General features: G+C 50.3%; 1 long non-coding RNA gene across 1 annotated transcript in view; it reads right to left on the bottom strand.

The window, feature by feature from the left end:
• Positions 1-2,177: 2,177 nt before the first annotated feature.
• LOC128900303 (uncharacterized) overlaps positions 2,178-19,936 on the bottom strand; it is a 65,333-nt gene continuing 47,574 nt past the window's right edge. The window contains exons 2-3 of the long non-coding RNA XR_008463273.1: positions 4,983-5,119; positions 2,178-2,198 (exon numbers count right to left, since the gene is read on the bottom strand). This is a non-coding gene — a long non-coding RNA (uncharacterized LOC128900303). The remainder of the gene's footprint in view (positions 2,199-4,982; positions 5,120-19,936) is intronic.

Raw genomic sequence — 19,936 nt, 5'->3', positions numbered from 1 at the left:
CCTCCGGGAAGGGAAGTATTTAAAGAACAAAGCTGGAGACATAAAAGGGAGATGGGCACAGCTCCGGTGGCTGCCAAGAGAGCCATAAATGCCCAACGCAAACACGCTCGCGCGAGCGATGGGATATTGCTTTTATCGCCAGCCTGGCGAGGCGGGGAGCGGTGCCCGGGGTGCCCCCCTGCGCTGCAGCCCCCACGGCAGCCACGGCTTGGGAGCGGCTCTGGGGGGCTGCAGGGAGCCCGGGGTACAGCGGGACGGTGTCGGGGAGCCGGGGGGGACCCTCGCCCTGCCCAGCACCGGGAAAGGCAACAGCGCTACCCGGGCTGCTCCTCCTGCCCATCGCCCCTCAACACCTAGAGCTGCCTCGGAACCAAGGGAAGGGCGAGTGTAACGTGCGATCGGGAGAAAAGCTGTTTTTCACACTTATTGCCCTTGAATTGGCAGAGTGAGACATCATGTTTTATATTAACTTCATAATAATTACAGTTATTACTGAATTCATGTATACCAGAGAGGTTATAGCTCCCTAGGAAAGCTCATAATATTATTAATGGATATGCCATTCCATTGGCGTTATCATGTAACAAGCTAATTCAAGCATTTTGATATTAAACAGCGTACCTTGAAAACTCAGGGATGCGTGCGCGGTCGCTGGGAACGGTGCTGGTAACAGGTGTCTGGCGCACAGGAATTGTCCTCTGAAACGACTGCTTTACAAAGCACAGCCCAAGAACAGCACGAAGCGCTGCCTTTATTTAAAGCAGTGAAATCAAAACTAAACATTTTTAATACAGAGGAACGGTGTGAGGAATTAAGGAACTGTTGCTAGCGGTGGAGAACTGATGGAAAGGAAGATCTCGCCTTTAAGAGACAGCAAGGACCTCACCAGCCTGTTCCCACACTGTCCCCATGATTAATTGCAGAGATTTAATGTCTGTGGGCACGTGTTTGCAGCGGCAGACAAACTTCTCCATCAGATTGGAAGAGGTGACCCATCCACAGGGCAGCGCTTATGGGCGCTTAAAGATCTGGCGAGCAGCTGAAGAAGTCGGGAAAGGTCACCTTCGCGCCAGAGGGCTGGGGGAGCAAAGCAGCCTCTGGAATTTCTCAGGGAAATTCTGATACAAGGGAAAAACTGTTCCCCATGAGAAGGGGCAGGATGGGGGCAGCTCCACCTCGGCACGGCCGAGGAAACCCCCCGTCCCCCAGCCGGGTCCCTGCCCGGGTGACGGCAGGCTGTGGGAGCAGCGACTGTCTCACGTGTGCGGTGTCAAAGGGACATAAATCCAGACCGGGCCCGTAACCTCACATTGATTTTTACTGTAAATCTAATACTTGGAGCCTGCCATCAAATGAATTGTTGCACATAAAACCCAACCGTACACATGATAGGAGTAAAATTAGACAGCAGGTCTATTCCAGGACTGTTGCAATTTCCTCCATAATGTCAGGCTATAGTAACACATACATATTTCAAAAAAATTAAATTGCTATTAAACTTTCTGACCATCTTTGTAAATTAACCTCTCTTTCATCTCGGCAAGAGCTGGCTTTTGATTTAGCAGGAAATAATTTTTTGAGCAGTTTCCAGACTTCTTCCATTAGGCGTTTGGGCCATGGTCAATAAGCCTGAGTTAATTACCTGCTTAAACCAGATCATGCTTCTGTGTGAACTGGTGGCTCATCCATCTGTACTGCAAATACTGGTTCTCTCTCCTATTTGGAGGTGAAGCAGCCCCCCGGGACGGTCCCCATGGACGCTCTACCCACAACCGGCACTCCATTTTCCCAGGGCAGGGCTGGGGACCGCAGCCCTCGGGTCTCAGGAGAGCAGCTGAGCACATCCCAGCAGCCAGATTTGTCACAACCCGGAGCTCATTCCCATCGTGGGGCTGGGAGGGCGAGCGGAGCCGTGCCGCAGCCTGCGGCCAGCACACCGAACCACCGCACAGCTTCGGCCAGTGTTTCTTCCCGCAAAGAAATAGAGCATTTCTTGTGGAAACCAAGGCAGCAGGTCCTGCCCCTACCTTTCCTGGTGCTCTGCTCGACCCTCCACACGATGCCGAAGAGGCGGCTGTCACATACAGCTTTGGTGGGATGCTCCTCTGGCCACCAGCAGGCACACGGTCTCCAAGTCACCCCTTGGAAGATGGATTCCTTCTGCCCTCCCCGAGGAGGCTCTTTCCACACGATGTAGGCTGTAACCGAAAGTACAGCTGCAGATATTAGGACCCGGGGCACTGCAATCTCCAGGCCTTGCCTCACAAAGCCGACCCACAGAGCTGCAAGCGGCCGGCGATGGATGGGGCCGTGCGTGAGCTCCCGAACACGGGGACACGTCGCTTCCCATGGCCGCGACCGCTGGGCAGCTCGGGCACATCGTCATCGCCACGGGGCAAAGGACGCGACCTGCAGGTTGAACAACCCCACGTGCTTGTTTGGGAGCCCTCGATCCGCAACCCGCAATCTCAGCCCTCTGCCAAGCTGCATCAGAAGATCTGCTCCCCGGCGTGCTAACCTCCTGACGTAATTCACTCTAGATTTACACCCGAATCTCTGCTTTTGTGTTCATGCATTCACGGCTTCAGCCACAAACCCATGTGCCTGGCCTGGGCAGTCAAGGGGAAAAAGCAACACCAAAGAGACAGACTTCCCCCCCCCACCTCCAAATGCGTGGCCTTTCACAGGAAAGCCTTGGCCCACGACCAGACAAGGCTGTGTCCAAACCAGGTGAACCCTCATTTATCCAATATCAACAAAGCCCTAATTGAGAGATCAATTGGGAACCTGCCTCTTCACGCGCAATTTGGAGAGCTGACAAAGCCACCTGTAGGGGCTGGAAAATAAGTTCTGCCTCATTACAAAAGAAATTGCATCTAAATGAAAACCAACATATAATAAGAGCTCTAAATGCCTGCAAAATGCTGCCAACCAGACAGGTAATCCAGTGATATATAGCACACACCATGTCTTTGACAAGGGTCACCCTTAATTATTCAGCAATTGAAGGAGCTAAACTCATTTCCCCAAAGGCTTAAATGTTTTTTATTATGATGTGTAAATTCCAGGGCAGAGAATTAGCTGGCCAGAACCTAAGAATTGCATCTCTTTGATAGATTAAAACCTAAATAATCATATGTATAGCAAAGCAGAGGCACATTAACCAGGCTTTTCGCTAACATTTTGAAAAGATTTCTAAGTCAGGATACCCTTCAAACATTCCCCTCCTTTTCTGTTTGGCTCTAGCTGTTATTAAAATTTTAATGGCCTAAACTACAAAAGATTTATTAAATCTGCGGAAGGCCGGGTGAGCGCATCTGCCAGGCTCTGCAGGGGAGAGCACGGCCAGGCAGAGCCGCCGCGTTCCATCTGCGATAACAGCCCCGGCTCCCACCCGGGGAGCAAGAAACGGGGGTTTGGGGTGGGGAGAGACACGTCTTGAAGTTGGGCAGCGCGCTCCATCCAGAAATTACATCTTCTTTCGACGAAAAAAATCTTCTTTTGCTGTGACTACTTCCACAAGTAAATTTCATCTCATCGTATCTTCTTTATGTGCTATTCAGGGTTTCTTCCCAATTATTGTTTCTTTTAAAGCACCTCCCAGAGCTGTGTGCACAGGGGCGCTGGGCCCGTATGGATTTCCCCACTCCATTCGGTGCCTTGGTTTCATGGTTTCACGAGTGGGACGGGCTGAGCGGGAGAAGGGCTCTTCCCTCTTACCGCAATCTTTCCTAAATCTGAGGGAACACAGCCAGCTCCGCGCCAGGTTCTGGGCTGCAAAATGAGATCAGGATAGTAAGAGACATCCCTAATAATAGACAATAACAGTAAAATGATGTTTTGACGTGGAGGCCCTATATGGTTGATGGGGAAAAATGAACGAAGTCAATGATTGAGGAGGTGCTGGAAAAATAGTCTCTAACAGCTGATTAGACTCCGATTCAGCAGATCCCAGACAAACGTGGTAGATTTCACAGAATAAATCCCTAGCTGTCTTGGTTTATCTCTACACTTCTCCGCTTTCTTTCCTTCAGGATCACATCATCTCTTTTTTTCCCCCCCCCCCCCTTTTTGAGGGCTGTGTTTCCACTGTACGCTGCCAGTGCAAACCACAAACACCTCGCTCCGTGGCACACAAAGCGGCAGATGAAGCGATGAAGTTTGGGTGGCAGCCGGACGGTCCCTGGGCGGCCGCACCGCGGGGATGCTCACGTTGTTGGTCCTCTTGGAGGATGATGGTGGTGACAGCGGGAACTCCCATTGCAGCCAGCACAGGGTCACCCCGTGGGGTCTGCGTGACAAAGCGTTGTGTGCCCGGGGCAGCGGGGTGCCCCGGCACCCTCCTTGCCTCTCCCAAGCGCCTCTGCTCCACAGGGCTCCCGCGTTTGCCTTCTCCCCATCACAGCTGCAGCACCCACACCCCCGGCAGCCTCAGCCCCCGTGGTGCCCACGCCTGTGGCCCTGCGGACATCCCCCAGGCTGGTGCCAGGGACCGCTGCCCAAACACCTTTCCCTTCCCCTCGGCTCTTCGCCATGGTCTGCCGAGATGGCGGCGCGGCCATCCGAGGCCGCCCGCTGCCAAAGGACGCCTCAATGCAAGATTCAAGAACAGCGGGGAACACGGTCAGCTATTAAAAATAAAAGGTACGAGACGATACTGTTGCAGGCAGGAGTACCACCAGCTGCATCGAGATCTAGATTATTTAATAACGTACATTAAATTATGACAGAAACTTTGTTAAACCTGACTCTGCTCTCACATACGCTGCTGTAAGGCCGTTGCCAATTCACGATAATCCTCCAGCCCCCGGTTCTTTTGTTCTGTTCGCACATTTCCGCGTAGTCTCAATGGACTCAGCAAAGTACCAGTTTGTGCAAAGCACCCTGAGATTCACTTCTGGTTTCCTAACACTGAGGAAAACCTCAGCAACCCAAGTGAAAGCCAGCCCAGAGACAGAGGTTACGGCGAGGTCGGCACTCACCGGGACGGGGCCGGAGCATCAGCCAGGCTCGTGCCTGGACGCCGGGTACAAACGCTGTGTTCCAGCTCCGCAGACGGGGGGCAATTGATATTTTCAAGGGCTAAACCAGAACAGCAGGGAAAATATTCCGGATCAACCTGAAAAATATTATGCTTTCTTTCAAAACCAAACGTACTCCAAAATTTGTTTCTTAATTTTGTATTTTGTTGATTTTCAAGCTAAGCAAAATACTGGTTCATTTTGCAGGGGTTAGTATTATTTTTAAAGTAAATCTTACTAATATTTTTTTTTAAAAAGTGTTCTCTTAGACCTTAAAAATATAGATGTTGCATTTAATAAACATCAATAGTAAATTTTTTGACTTTGTGAAAAAAATTTTTGGGTTTTTTTACATGCTGAAACACTTTGACAAACGCAACGTGAATTCACAAGTACTTGCAGCTGATTCAAACCCACATTTTTTCCAACAAATGAAACATTCGGCTGAAATGTTTTGCCCAACTCTAACGTTTGTCCTGTGCCTCAGGGTGAATTTCACTCTGTGTGAATAACAATGCAGTGCAGACAAGATCAATAAAACTCATATTTCATTTTATTCACTGCCATGTTCCAAGCGAACCTGGCGCACAGCTGTGGCATTACTGCCCAGTGCTCACAACGCAGCTTTAATTCCACTGGAACGAGGAGCAAATTGCCTTTTAAATCCTGGTTATACCCCAGATTTGGTGGTGAGCCCGGAGATCGGTTGGAGCGCGAGGGGCTGCGTGAAGGCGGGCAGGGTCCCTGCGGGGGACAGGTTGGGACACGGGGAGCTGCGTCACCCCTCGGCTCAGCACAGCTCCTCGCGCCCGCTCGGCATCGGCTCCCGTCCCCGACAAACAGAGCCACGTCTGGAATAACGGAGCTGTGTTCTGCTGGGTGTCCGTCTGCAGGGAGCACAAGCATCTCCTGGGGATGGGACACCTGACGGGGACGGCCTGAGGGGACAACCTGCAGGGACAGCCCGCAGGGATGGGACACCTGCAGGGGACAGCCCGCTCCCACCAGCGCAGAGCCCCGTCCTCAGCAGCTGAGACCTGCCCCACGACTGCGATGGGGACGTGACCTGCCGCCTTCTCAGGAGCGGTTTAATCCTAAATTACACCAGTTAAAGACCAGCGCAAACAGTGGCCCGTGACCATCTGCCTGCAAAGCCAAGCTTTGCGCTTCAGCGCTGTGGTTTCTTTCTCCTGCGTGACAATTTGAGAGCTCTGTTACTTATTCTTATCAAGCCACGGGTGTTTTCAGTCCCTCTCATCTCTACACGCTGTGGGACACAGGGTGACGAGCAGGACAGCCAGGGAGAGTTCCCCAAAGAGACACCCCACCACCAGCGAGGTCCTGGCTGCCAGGCCCTGGGACTCGCCTTCCTCCTCCGGGGGAGGATTTTGTATTTAAATTGGTTTTGCTCTAAAAAAGGCCGGTTCCAGGAACACACCTCTGCTCAGCATCCTCTCCGAGGCTGCACGGATCAATACCGCGCTGCTCGGCAGCTGTCGCACACCATTATTCTTACGTTAGAACATGTTGTAGTGAGCTGATCTATCAGACTTTCTGCTTTTTCAGGACTCCGTGGAAGAGCAGCGTTGTATCAAACGGAAATGAATCTCAGTCAAACCACAAAAGCTAATAACGGAGAAGGATCCTCGAGATGCCGGTTTGCACATGCCTGTGCAGGGCAGGACTCTGCTCCGCGCCACGTCTGTGGGATGTGGCTGTAGTTCCTGCGGGGACACAGCCCCCGGCTGGGCCAGAGCTGGGGATCCGCAGCCCGTGCCCAGCTCCGTACCACGGCCCTTCCCAGCCTTCCACCTCATCCCGCCTTTGCTGCTCCCTGCTGTCCCACCCAAAACAGTTACAGGCATTTTTTATTTTTTTTATATGAGCTACAAAGGGATTTCACAAATTGGTGAATTTTGGGTGAGCTGTGGGACCTTTCTGCATGAATGAGAAACTTTAACCTCTCATAAGGGTGAGCAAATAAACGAAAAGTGAGATCTCTCTCCCTCTCCATCCTTTCCCCACGCCAACCCTCGCACCCAGCCGCTGGCTGAGGGGGGAGACGGCTCCTTCAGAGCCGTGTCTGGACTTCACTCCCCAGTGGCCACCACTAAGCTTCCAAAAATTCATCCTTATTGCAGTCACAATTTCTGCAAGCCTTCTCTGCAGTCCGCGGGGACAGACAGGCACCTCCAGGGTATAACTCAAAGAATACAACCGAGGACTCGGGCTCCTGCTGTGAGTCACCATCACAAAGAGCCTCTCGCCACCGGCGAGCCTGAGCGCCAAGAGCAAATGGGATCTGACGGAGACACCGAGTCGGATGCTAAAGCCGGCAGGATAAATCTGAGCCAACATCTACAGCGTGAGCACATCCTAAACCTCTTTCAAGACCCAGACCATGAACCATCACGCAAGCCCCGGGGTCAGTCGGGATCTCGGACATCTCGGTTCCCGCCAGCGAAGGGGCAGAGAAAGGGAAGAGCTGGGAGACGAAAAGCAAAAGTTGTTCCCAGGAGATTCCAGCCCCGATCAGGAAGGGAAGGGCTGAGCTTCTGGGAAGATACCCTGCTCTCACGCGACCATATCAGTGTCACAGCCCGGGCTAATCTCATCTCTCAGTGCTTTTCTGAACTACCCCCATATTTATTTATTTATTTAATTATTTATTTTAGTCTAAGGTTTAATCCTCCAGGGCAAATGGCATCCAGACAACCACTTGCGTTTCAGGTTTAGGAATAATTTGTGCAATTTTTGAACTCAGTAGAGTGACTGTTGTTAGCCTGTCCTCAAAAGAAATTGAGAAAAATAATTGCAAGGTAGAGTAAAATAATACAAGCATGCTTTAATTCTGCAAGACCTAGGGAAGTAAAGCTCCTTTTTCTAAATGGCACTCAGGGCCGTTAAATGATGCATACAGGTCTGTCTGTCCAGCGTGCTGCTAAAGAAAAGCGTTCCTGAACGGGAAGGGGCAGGTAAAGAATCGCCTCCGTGAGAAATGGGTTGGGAGCCGGCTCCGCCGCAGAGCCCCAGCGTTTCGCCCACACCTCCAGGACGCGGCGCTGCGAGGAGGCGGCGGCCAGCAGCGATGCCAACAGCTCACTTGTGGCTTGTTAGAGTTTACACTTGTTTACTGCCATTTCAGTAAACCAGACACGGATGCTAAGGAAGCGGGAGGGAAAGGGTTTGAGCCGATAGTGTCTTGTCAGGGAATTAATTTGACTCCTGTCTTTGTGCCCCAAACTGCTCGATAATCCCTCACGGGAGCACCGGCACTGCTGAAACTGCCATCGGTAACATGGAGTCGTCAGCGGCTCCTCCAGCACAGACCCAGCTTACTGTTAATTTAAAACTCACACCGGACATCTAACAAGTGCCTTTTATCACAGAAAATTTTAAAAGGAACGTTTTCTGACATAAATGTCTCTGCTAATAACAAAGACCAGAAGTAGCTTGTGGCCAAAGAATAAATGTTTTTTTGAAAGCTTAGCAACAGCTGATGCACTGAATGTCATCTGCCTCGGAAGGCTGGCGCGGCATCGTCAGGATTATGTGACATTATCCCGAGTCCTGTTTGCAATGGTTTTTTAGCTGTGCATCTTCTCTTTCTGTCTGAAGGTCAGCTGAGAATGACCCATCCCTACTTTTGTTCAGGAATAGAGGCTATGACTAAAAGTCAAGAAGTGCCAACTATAATTATTTATTATTAATGACACTCGCTGTTATTATAGCACTTTTAAAGACTCCTGGTATTTAACTCAGTGCAGAGAAAACAGAATTCAGTTCACATTTTCAAGCTGAGGGCAAGAAACAAGGTTTAAAGGAAAGCTGGGAACCTAATCTCCCTCTGCGCTCTCAGTTACGCAGTTTCTGATTTTCAAAATCCTGGGGGAACGCAGTGCTTGGTGCCTCTACACAGCTCTGCCATGGGCACCTCACCGGGGGCGCGGAGCCTCCTGGCACCGTGCTGAGCCGTGGCGGGTGAAAGGCAGCGTATTTTGGATTTTGCTGCTGCTTTGGTTGACAATAACAACACAAGCGATTATCAGCAGCAATGCTCTTTCTTGGTTTATATCACTCATCTGCTCTCCAAGTTGCACACAAGTGGCTTCCCAGATTTATTGTGACTTTATACATGTGTATATTTGCAAAGAGATACGTCACAAGAGTATGACCCCAGACCCGGCCCAGTCCCTTCAGCAGTCTTTATCAGGGCTCAGATAAGTGATATATACATTGGTTTCACATTGCTTTGACATCTTCCCAGCGCTCATTAAAACCTGAAGCACTGTTTCTTTAATTAAAACCTGAAGTACTGTTTCTTTTATTATTTCATTTTGGTGTTCGGGATTGTAAAAGTTTGTTTTCCCTAACAGCAGAGCTTGTTTTTCCGAGCTGGTTCTCCTGCAGGGTCAGGGCTGGAGCCAAGACCAGCACCCCAATGGCGTGCAAGGCACTGGACTCACCGGCCCTGGGAACCAGCAGGAATTTTAAATGAGTATTTATTCATATGTCTATTTGTACTGGATTAATTAGTAAATAATCATAACCCTTCTCTTCACTGCTGTCCTTATGTGAAGGAAGGGCTGTAGCTGTTTCCAACCGGTTGCCTGAAGAGCCCTAGAGCACAAGAGCCTACGCCCAGCAGCGGCTCCGAACTCCACGGGACAATTTCTGTCATCAGCCGGGTCTGAAATCCCCATTTCACCAGGGGCTGGATCCCCAGGGCCAGCCCCTGGCCACAGTCCAGCGAAGCACTTAGCGGGCGTCTGCCTTCCTGCACGTTAGCAGACCCTTGACTTGCTGGGCCTTTAGGACCTTCATTTTAAACGTGTGCCCAAATATTTCCGAGCGGGCGCCAGGAGGCCGCGAAGAGCAGCGCCTGGCGGGGCTGAGCGCCGAGGGCCAGCTGCAGATTCACCCTCAGCCCAGGGCAGCTCACGGCGCCGCAGAGCCGGGCTCAGCCCGTGGCCATGGCCCCGCTCACCCAGCACGTCCCACCAGACCAGCTCCCCACTACGGACTCCTGAAAATAAGCAATCATGGGAGCTCAGCTAGCAGATTTACCAGTTCCTTTGCCTGCATGTTTGAGCGCTTTAGATGATTTATCTGCTCAGAAAAGGATTATTTTTGAGCCTTCCTTTGCCAAAAAAATGTAAGCGTTATCAAATGGAAATCAGAATCTATTCTTCGGATCAGCAGCCTGGATCAAAGCTGAGGTGGAAAGGAGGTCACACAAAACGCAGACACTTTCATGAATATTTGCCTTGCTTTTCCTTAAGCTTCACATCTGAAGGTCTGATCTGGAACACGAGCGCACACAGCGCCGCGTGCTCCCAGCTCCTAACGCAGTAACAGGGCCGGGGGAACGCGGTGCAGCGGATTGGCTTCCATAGTATATTAGATTGCAAAATACTGAAAAATTCGGTTTCCTTTATTTCTGCTGGCACTTATAATAGCAATAAAGGGATCGTCAGATCCAAATTCCTGGTTATCTGCGTCACTTCTAACACAGAAGAGTTTACCCCAGTTCCTCAGCTAACTTCATGCAGATGAAGGTAGTATCTCAGGCCACAGATCATTTTAACAATTAAATAAAATGTGGAAAAGGTTCTTCAACATTTTCAATACTGAGAAAAAGAGGAATTTTACACGCCTCCCTTTCTACCATCAGCAGAAAAGGAGCTGCTTCTCTCTGCACTGGCTGTTCTGAGAAACTGGGCAATGTCTGCAAACTCAGAGTTATCCAAATAAGAGGTGGCATAAAATGGTGAGGTTTCATCAATACCAAAGCCATCATTTGGATTGAACTCTATTTAAATGCTATTACATGGATTTATTGCTTGCCATTTAAACATTTCCTATGTTCCTATTTAAGCTGGCTTGTATTATGTCCTGCTACATCATTCCAGATTGTGCTACTTTTTGCACATTACTCCTTGCAGAGAAATACTACACACAGTGTTAGGAAATGCATTATCTAAGCATCCAGCTATAACGATGAATGTTATTTTATCTAATTTAAAAAAGGAGTTAGTGTAACTCATTCCTGGGTGAACAATGTGAATTTTCACTCTAGAAGGCTTCCTGGTCAGAAACATGTGCGCAGTGAATTTGAAAAATCAAATTCTTTTGTTATTTGCCAGCTTGTCACCTAATGCAAAATCAGAATTACTAATTGGTTTGCCCCTGAACGTTGCTATGAGCAAAACCAGTCACATCTAAAAACATGTGTCCATGTGTCTTGATTAACCTCCCTCCTGCCTGTAATAGCAGTAAAACTGTGCTCAACACCAACGAAGCTCATGTATTGGCGATGCTACCCATTGTCCTAGCAGACATAGAAAGCCCAACAGTTGGTCTCTTTTTACACTGGAAAGCCAGGGGGATGATGCGTTGGGAACGTCTGCACCACCTTCGGAGGGTTTATCCCTTGGCCAGGCACAGTGAGTGAGTCGGGCTCCACAGTGTGTGCCGGGGAAGCACTGCTCCGCTGGGGGGGGTGTCCAGCTGGGACAACCGTGACCCCCAACGCGGGGCCGCTCTGTAGGCTACCAAGTCTATTGCCAGATGGGACCTTGGTAACAACCCAGAAAACCAAAATAAAGTCGAGGTCTGCTTTCTTTCAGAAACTGAGGGTCTTGCAAACCAGCAAACGTCAGCAGTGTCCTGGCAAAGGGCCTGAATATTCCAAAATCCCCGTTAATGAGCTGATCTTTCAGCCTGTTAAGAAACAACATCTCCCTCGTGCGTGCAGGATCTAACAGCAAGAGAACCTCCTGCTCAGGGAGATGTTTGCATAAATATCCCTTTTGAGCTTCTTGAGAAGCTTAGATGAGAGATTTTCCGCTCGTGAAGAATGTCATTTAACACTGGACTACCCAAAAATACTAACTGAATTCACTGTCAAGCTATCAGCTCCTGCTTCTGCTGCGAGCGAGTTTAAGTTAATGCATTAACAAAAGCCCTCTTTCTATACCAAAGGTCTGTACTGAGGATTAAGATCTGAATTCCAAGTTAGCCCTTAATGACACACACACACACACACACACAGAAAACCTTCCCTTTGGCTAGCAGGCTATATCCTGCTATAGCAAGACAGAAATAATCTTACTGGATTCAATAATTAAAAAAAAAAAATCAGATTAAGCTTGAATTCTAGTTATAGACTTTGTCTGCAGGTAAAAATTATTTTTAATCCGTTCCAAGATAAAAGAGTAAATCTATTTCAGCCTATTAGCATTCTCATCTATGTAGAGGGGGAATGATAAATTGGTTTAGGGCTGGAATCCAGCTCTGCTTTTTTCCCCCCTCAGCAATGAGCTGGGAACCGTCCGCTCCTGACCCTTCGGAAACAGCGTGAGGAAACTGTCCGTGTCTGGTCACCACGCTCTGGGGACGAGCTGCCTGCAGGAGCCAGCCCCCCACCTCCTCTCGGGGGGCTCCTCCTCCAGCCCCTCCATATCCTTCCAGCGCAGACCAGAGCCACGATCCAACAAGTGATGGAGAAACGCCATCGCTCACCCTGCGCACACGCGTTAAAGCCTCCAGCATTTCCTCGGGGCTCAGCCCTTCTCCGCTCCAGGCACACGGAGACCGAGGTGGCGCAAACCCTGCTGCAGCTCCAGCATCGTCTGCTGCAACCGCGTCTCCTACCCAGCGCTCACCGGGACAAGCCGTACCGCAGCGCCGTTATTTCCAGTGAGGGCCCCTAACGCTGCCTCCCTACCAGCAGCTCAGCCCGGCTCTGTCCTGGGGCCGTGCCCTGGCTCCAGAGCAGGAGCGTACGGAGGCAGAGCGGGGCCAGTCGCGAAGGGGACGCGGCTAGCTGCAGAAATCCTTCATTGCCTCTTCAGTGACTTTTTTAGCTATTTTTATCTTCAATGTGATAATTAAGCAGCAGGAAAAAGAGGGGCTTACAAGAAGTAGGGCCTTTCATTTTCATTTTCAACATTTTGTCCGTCTCGTTAAAAGTTCCATCAGGGAGGAGAGCCACCTCCCCAGCAATACCATTGTCATAGAAACGGAAATTCACCCCTGGACAAATCACAGCCAGAAGCGCTGCAGGAAGCTACCACGCTCTGGAAGGAAAGGCAACCAAAAAGAATAAAAATCAAATTCTCATCACAGGGCGAGAGGTCTTGAGCTACATTTAGGGAGGATGGGAAACGGCAGGCTCAGCCCTGCCCTCCAGGACACACCAGCAGCCCTTCTCCATCACCAGCCCTGTGCCACCTCCGGCCGTGGGGATTTGGAATCCCTCCGGAATCCGAAAGGATTCCCCTTGGCCGTACCCGCGCCTTGGGAGCTGCCCCAGCACAGCCTGTGGGGAGAAGCTGGGGGCAGACCATGGGGTGCCCAAGGTCCCTTCCACCCAGCAGCTTCTACACTTCCTTTTACCCCCAAATATTTTAACATTTACTGTCCCTCATTCAAAAGACAGCCAAAGTTCTCCAAGCATCCCAGCAGAAGCACGCAAATCTTTGCATAGATTTGAAATTCGGGACTAACCTTGCAGACAGAGGGCCACGGCCCCCAGCCACCGGCGTGCTGGGTGAGCACGGTGCCGTGCATGGGGTGGCGACAAACGGTGGGTCCTTACAGCACGAGGCAGAAGCAACAGTTCCGCTCAATCTAACATTGAGCACCATCATCCCGTTAGCTCTTCATCCAGCCAGGCCAGGCCACGGCTGCCCAGCCCCAGGATCCAGAGGGGGCTCCACCAGGGTGGGAAGCTCCTCCCTGGACACAAGGACACCTGGAGAAGCAGCCTCGGAGCTCACCAGGAGGGGCTGGCAGCCTCGGCCTTTTATCATCTCCCCTCCCAGCCCAGGCCACATTGATTGATTCATTAACATAAGGATCTCACATGGTGAAGAGTTGATAGCAGGCAGGTGAGCTTGAAAAAAAAAAGAAAAAGCAAAAAGCGCGGCTCCTGGCTCTCCCTGGCCACCCCTGCCAGGCTCCGTGTTTGCCTGTGTAAAGCACTAACGTGGGAGCAGCCGGTTCTTACTCCGGTTTGCCCAAAACCAAGTAAGCAAAGTGCAGGCCTTGTGTGGAGAAGTCCCCATCGCTTTTGATGACACTGTACACCCTATGCTCCGGCCAGCTGGAGGAGGACAGTCTCCCCCCCAGATTTCTCCTCCCTGCCCCCATATCTAATAATAATAATAATAAAAAAAAGAAATCACAATGGTCCAGGGTTCATTCCCCAGACAATAGCTTGGCAGGCTGTATATTGCGTTATGGCTGTTGACTTGATTTAAAATGCACTCTTAAAAATGAAAGAACAACTCCTTAAATTTGCAGTAACCGTATAGTTCCACAGATCTGATTTACTGGTTATGAGCCACCGAAAAACTGCAATTGCGATTTATTGTATTGTTGACTCTAGCAGCAAAACCTTCAGCAACACTTTAGCTCTGGTAACCATTCTAAACCTGATAATTTAACATTAATAATTGATTTCAGGTTTGTTTGTGTTTGCGGGGGGTTTTTTTGCTTTTCTTTAATTGGTCTCTCAACTTCCAGGAGATAATGATGATTGCTTTGATGGTGACTGGTTACCCCAACGTGTGGGAGATCAAAGGAGTGCAGTTGACTTGTGCTTTGCTCAGTTCAGAGCTTTTTAGCCTTGGTTGACTCATAATTGCGAGAATTCCCAACTGGCAGGAGACAGATCGTTGCAAAGAAACTCGCGGCAGAGCGGTGGGATAAAGAACGATGTGTGAAGTCCTGCCTGGACTGCGAGGCACTAAAGCATTAGTGACACAGAGTACAGCAAAGCAGCAAAGAATTCTTATTCTACAGAGCTGCTAGCTTGGAGCCCATTGTCCCGATTTCCCCCTCATTGGCATCTCTCTGCTCTAACCGCCCCGTTTCGGTGGAGCTGCCGCCCATTCAGGCAGCGCAGGCGAGAGGCGCATCAGGCCCGTGGCACTGAAGAGCAAAAAATGCTTCAAATTCAGGACGGTGAGGCTGGCCTTCCCGGGCACCGTTCTCTTCAAGGCATAAATAAAGGCAAGTCCCAGGCAGTACTGCCTCACAAGCAGACGCGGAATACCCAGGCGCGCTAATTCACTTCTCTGCTAATTGATGCAGCAGCATCGCCTGCTTGAGCTGACGCAGCTCTACCTGCTCCTCCACAGCCCCGCGTCCTCCGCTCCCTCCCTCCCTGCCCGCCTCCTGCAGCACGCCTGCTCTCCTCCGTCCTCGGGAATGGTAGCACGAGACTCTTGTTACTTCAGCGTTTGGATGTTGATAACGTGGAATGTGGCCAATTAAGCACGATCCCTGATGAGCTGTTGCAGGGAGTAGCGTTGCAAACCAGTGCTGTGATTTTACCCACGGTGCGAAATGAGAGTGGGAGAGCGAGCCGTGGTCTGCATCGGGGAGAGACAGTGGACAATAAATCAAAGCGCTCATTCAGCGGCACTGCTATCCTTCAGGGGTCTCTTCCCTCTGCTCTCATGTGTGATCTTTTCTTCATTCATTAAGGTCAGCTGAGCAGAAAATTTTGCAGCTGCTGGCTGGCGAGCGGAGCTGCTGGACCCCATCCACGGCTCTTTCCTCTTCCCTTTTGGAAAGACGTGGCAGAATGCAGCTGCCTGCGAGGCTTTATTTGGGGTTGGAAAATCTCCAAACATTGAGGGGGACAAAACTGAACGCGCCATAAATTGGAGATGGACTTGAAGCAACCCCCTGGTTTCCAAGTGCCAATGGCAGGGAAAGGCTGCAGAGGGAGACAGGGACACGGACTGTCCACAGCACACCCACGGCTCGGACGGACAGACGGGTCTGAGGATGGACGGATGGGTCCGAGAACGCAGAGATGGGTCTGAGAACGGAGGGATGGGTCTGAGAACCGCACAGGGGTGCAAACAGCACCCTGGGAATTCTGCAGTTGTCCCTGAAGTGGAGCTAATGCGACCTCCAATCATCCTAAATAAATCCCCCAACCCTTAACGTCTCCCTGTATGGAACCTTCTTCAAAAGGTGTTTGAAAATGAGTCACTTTTTCCTTCAAGATCTTTTTAAGCCAATAACAAGATCCCCATAAAAATTCCCGAGGGATGCTGAGAGAATTTGGCGTTTCATTTTTTACAAATCTCTATAAAATGTTTCAGATACTGGTTTAAAAAAAAAACAAACAAACTAAAGCAGAACTGTGTTATAAAAGACCATTTATTATAGACACTTCCCTGATTTAATAGTCTAGTGTTCCTTACAAGAAAGACTGCAAAATTTTGATCCAGATCCAATTTTTGGCAGTTTTTTTCTGTGTCAAAATAAATTTTTCACCAGAAGTGTGCTGATAAAACAAAACTTAGATTGGTCCTAGTGAAGACCATTTCTGCCGCTGCAGTAGACACTGCAGGTTCCAGTGATAAAATACGTACATGAGACAGAGAGCAGTGAGACACGTGAACTCCTCGTTTTGCCGTGCCTGGGGCATGGAGGCATCTTACTGCGAGCAAGTGGTAGATATTTGTTACTGGATTTATAGGACGAGATAGAAAGTGCCTTGTGCCTTCCTTCACGCATTCGCTTTTAGACGACCCGTTCTGTGCACGTGTGTGCTGTGGTGAGAAGCCCACGAGATGGATGGGTGAGGTTTTGGAGAAATGTTTGCCAGAGCGATGGGCAAACGGAGCAACAAGCAGGTAACCCGCTCACTCTTTAAACTTCGGTACAACTCGCATCCTTCAGGAATCATATAGCCATTTATAACATTTATACATTCTGATAAATTACTTTTTGTCAGTAAATATTATTACATTTCTTTAGATGGAAACTGGGAACACAGAGCTCAAGAGACTTAGCCAAGGTCTGGCAGAGTTTTCGAGAGACGCGGAGATACCCTCAAGCAGCTGTGTTTTCCAGGCTGTTTCAATCCCTAGGCCACATAGATAATTTTAAGGTTACAAAGACTGACTCTTTTATATAATCATATTAACGATCTGTCTTTAATCTGCGCAGGCATTTTCACAAGCTTGGATCCAAAGCAAGGAAAGTGTTGGCACAATCTATAGGACATAATCAGACTACAAAGCTAGAATGTTATGGCAAGCTGTAATTTCGAGCTGGGAAGCTGGCGTCGTTACTGCCACTGTCATTACAGAATGCTTATGCAGCACGGCCACGAAGTCAACGGGATATTTAGATACAGAATTAATGCAGGACAGCACCCAGTGTAAAGAACAAACACAATAAATAAAGTACACTATAGAGGCATAGGTTATCAATACAGAAGAAAATAGCGGGAAAAAAAATCAAGTGAACTCTATTTAATATTGATATTTAACCTTGCATAATTTATTCCAATTGTTTCTCTGCATACGTGGCTTGTTTCAATGCTGGCAGGTTCTACTTTTCAGTAATAGAATGAGAAAAAGTTGTTCAAAAAGTTTTAATAAAACCTATAATTGGTGCAGTAGAACCTAAGGAGATATTCCTAGAAAGGGAGAGAGAAAGGGAAAGGCAAAAGGAAAGAGCAAAGGAGAAAGAGGGAAAGACAGAGAGAGTTAAAGAGAGAAGAGAGAAAGAAACAAAGAAACAAATAAAGAAAAAGAGAACTAAAAAGAAAAAGAAAGAGAGAGAAGAAGGAATATTTTCATGTCAGACTATCTGCAGCCAGCTTGCTTTTGACTTTCATACTCTATTTAAAATTACAAAATTGGGAGCATTGAAAAAGAGTTCCCAAATTAGCTTTTTAATAGAGATCGGAAGTTAAAAGGGGGCCGAGTCATGGGGGAAAAGCTATTCCGAATCACAGCCAGGGCAGAGGCAACAGAGTGAGGGCAGAGCACGCCTGATGAGAGGAGAGTCAGGGAGTTTTATGAAGTGATGACATTGTAAATCACAGAAAAATCTCGTATACCAGTAAAAGCCAAATGACATTTCTGGTTTTGCTTTCTTCTGAGCATCTGCAAGAGGAAAAGAGCAAGTGGAGATATACAAAGTACTTTAAAGAGAAAAGCAGTTCTGAAGACATCTAATAAAGATGGGTTCTGGATGCTATGATTTGCTTAAATTCCTACAGCCACTGAAAGTTTCTCGTAGAAGTTTTAGGATTCACTTTGCACGCCAAGTGGCCAGCACACAACTATTAGTCCCCATATTCTAAAGATTATAACATGTTGTATTTGCATATCCTCATTAACTAGTCTGCAGTCATTGTAATGCAGCTTACAAATATTACCGGGGGAAATTGTTGTGCGGGAGGATTACCCAGAACCTGACATTCAGAAATTAGTATTATTTTTTAATAATTGCATTGAATTATCAGCAGTTAGACAACGTTGAGACGCTGAACCAAACTGATCGGGGTTCTGGTATCAGAGTTTCCAGGTCAGATTTTCCAAATCAGACAATCAGAGAATCACAGCATGCTTTGGGTTTGAAAGGGACCTTAAAGGCCACCCAGTGCCACCCCCTGCCCTGGGCAGGGACACCTCCCACCAGCCCAGGTTGCTCCAAGCCCCGTCCAACCTGGCCTTGAACCCCTCCAGGGATGGGGCAGCCACAGCTTCTCTGGGCAACCTGGGCCAGGGGCTCGCCGCCCTCACAGCCAAGAATTTCTTCCTCAGATCTCATCTCAATCTCCCCTCTTCCAGTTTAAAACCATTCTCCCTCATCCTATCGCTCCGCTCCCTGATAAAGAGTGATAGAATCATAGAATCATCAAATTCCAGATTGGAAGGGACCTCAAGGATCACCTGGTCCAACCTCTCTTGGGAAAAGCCTGGGCTAGACAACACGGCCCAGCACCCCGTCCAGCTGAGTCCTAGCAGTGTCCAATGATGGGGAACCCACCGCTTCCCTGGGGAGATCATTCCAATGGTTGAAATCTAAGGGTTGAAATATTTGAGGATTTGAGGGGTCGGTGTTCTATTTTTTTTTAATTTTTTTAACAACGCCTTAGTTTAAGAGCTCGGACGAACGGCATGTTGTAACGTAGGCGCACAAAATCACCTGGAAAACGGGCCCTGGTTTGCGGTTTCCCCGTTTCCCCTATTTCAGAACAGCAGAGCACAGCGGACACACACAGACAGACACACACAGACACACACACACACACGCACGGCTGGGGGTCTCTGCTGCCTTCGCCGATGCAAAGCCACCCCCGGGCTCCGCTGACCCCCGCGGCCGCCCCGCTCCCCCCCCGCGCCGCGGAGCTGTCCGCCGCCGCGGTGCTGATCGCCGCGCTCCGCCGCCACCGCCCCGCGCCCGCGCACTCCGCGCCGCCCCGCGCAGCCCCGCGCCCGCCCCCGCGCCTCTCCGCGCTCCCGGCAGCCGCATGGCAGCGAAGGCGCTGGGCGGGCGGCCGCGGCCGGGAGCGCCGGGCGGGCAGGGCGAGGCGGCGGGCCGGCGCGCTCTGCGGAGGTGAGGGGGGCCGCCGGGAGGGCGGGGGGACACCGGCACCTGGAGCCGGGGGGGGGGGACACCGGCCCCGGGGGAGAACACACCGGCCCCGGGGGGGAGCTCACCTGCGGGCGGGGAGGAGGCGGCCGGCGGCCCCGGGAGAGGCGAGGGGCAGGAGCGGTGCCCCCGGCTGTCTCCCACCCCCGCGCCCTCCTCATCCTCGCCCCCGCTCCGCGCCTCTCCCGCCGCCTCCCCGCCCGGCGGCCGCGCAGCCCCTTCCAGCCCCCGAACTCCCGGCGCCGAAGTGCGATACCGAGCCGCGGAGGGAGGCGAGGCAATGGCGAGGCAGCCGCGCTCCCCCGCTCCACGTACGTATCCGTACTTTATGGAAGTCACCAACTATCGCTGCGGCGCATCAGTCACTGCCGGGAGCTGCCCGGCGGAGCAGGGCAAGACCGGTTTGCTCTGATGTGGGCTTATAGTTAGTTATTTAATGGAGATTCGCCGGCAAACAGCTAAACGGGCAAGGATGTCAGGTCTCCGAGCGTGCG

The sequence above is a fragment of the Rissa tridactyla genome, chromosome 21 (assembly GCF_028500815.1).
Source record: "Rissa tridactyla isolate bRisTri1 chromosome 21, bRisTri1.patW.cur.20221130, whole genome shotgun sequence".
NCBI classification, from domain to species: Eukaryota; Metazoa; Chordata; class Aves; order Charadriiformes; family Laridae; genus Rissa; species Rissa tridactyla.
The sequence above is the reverse complement of the archived record's forward strand: the minus strand, read 5'-3'. Positions and strand labels throughout refer to the sequence as shown.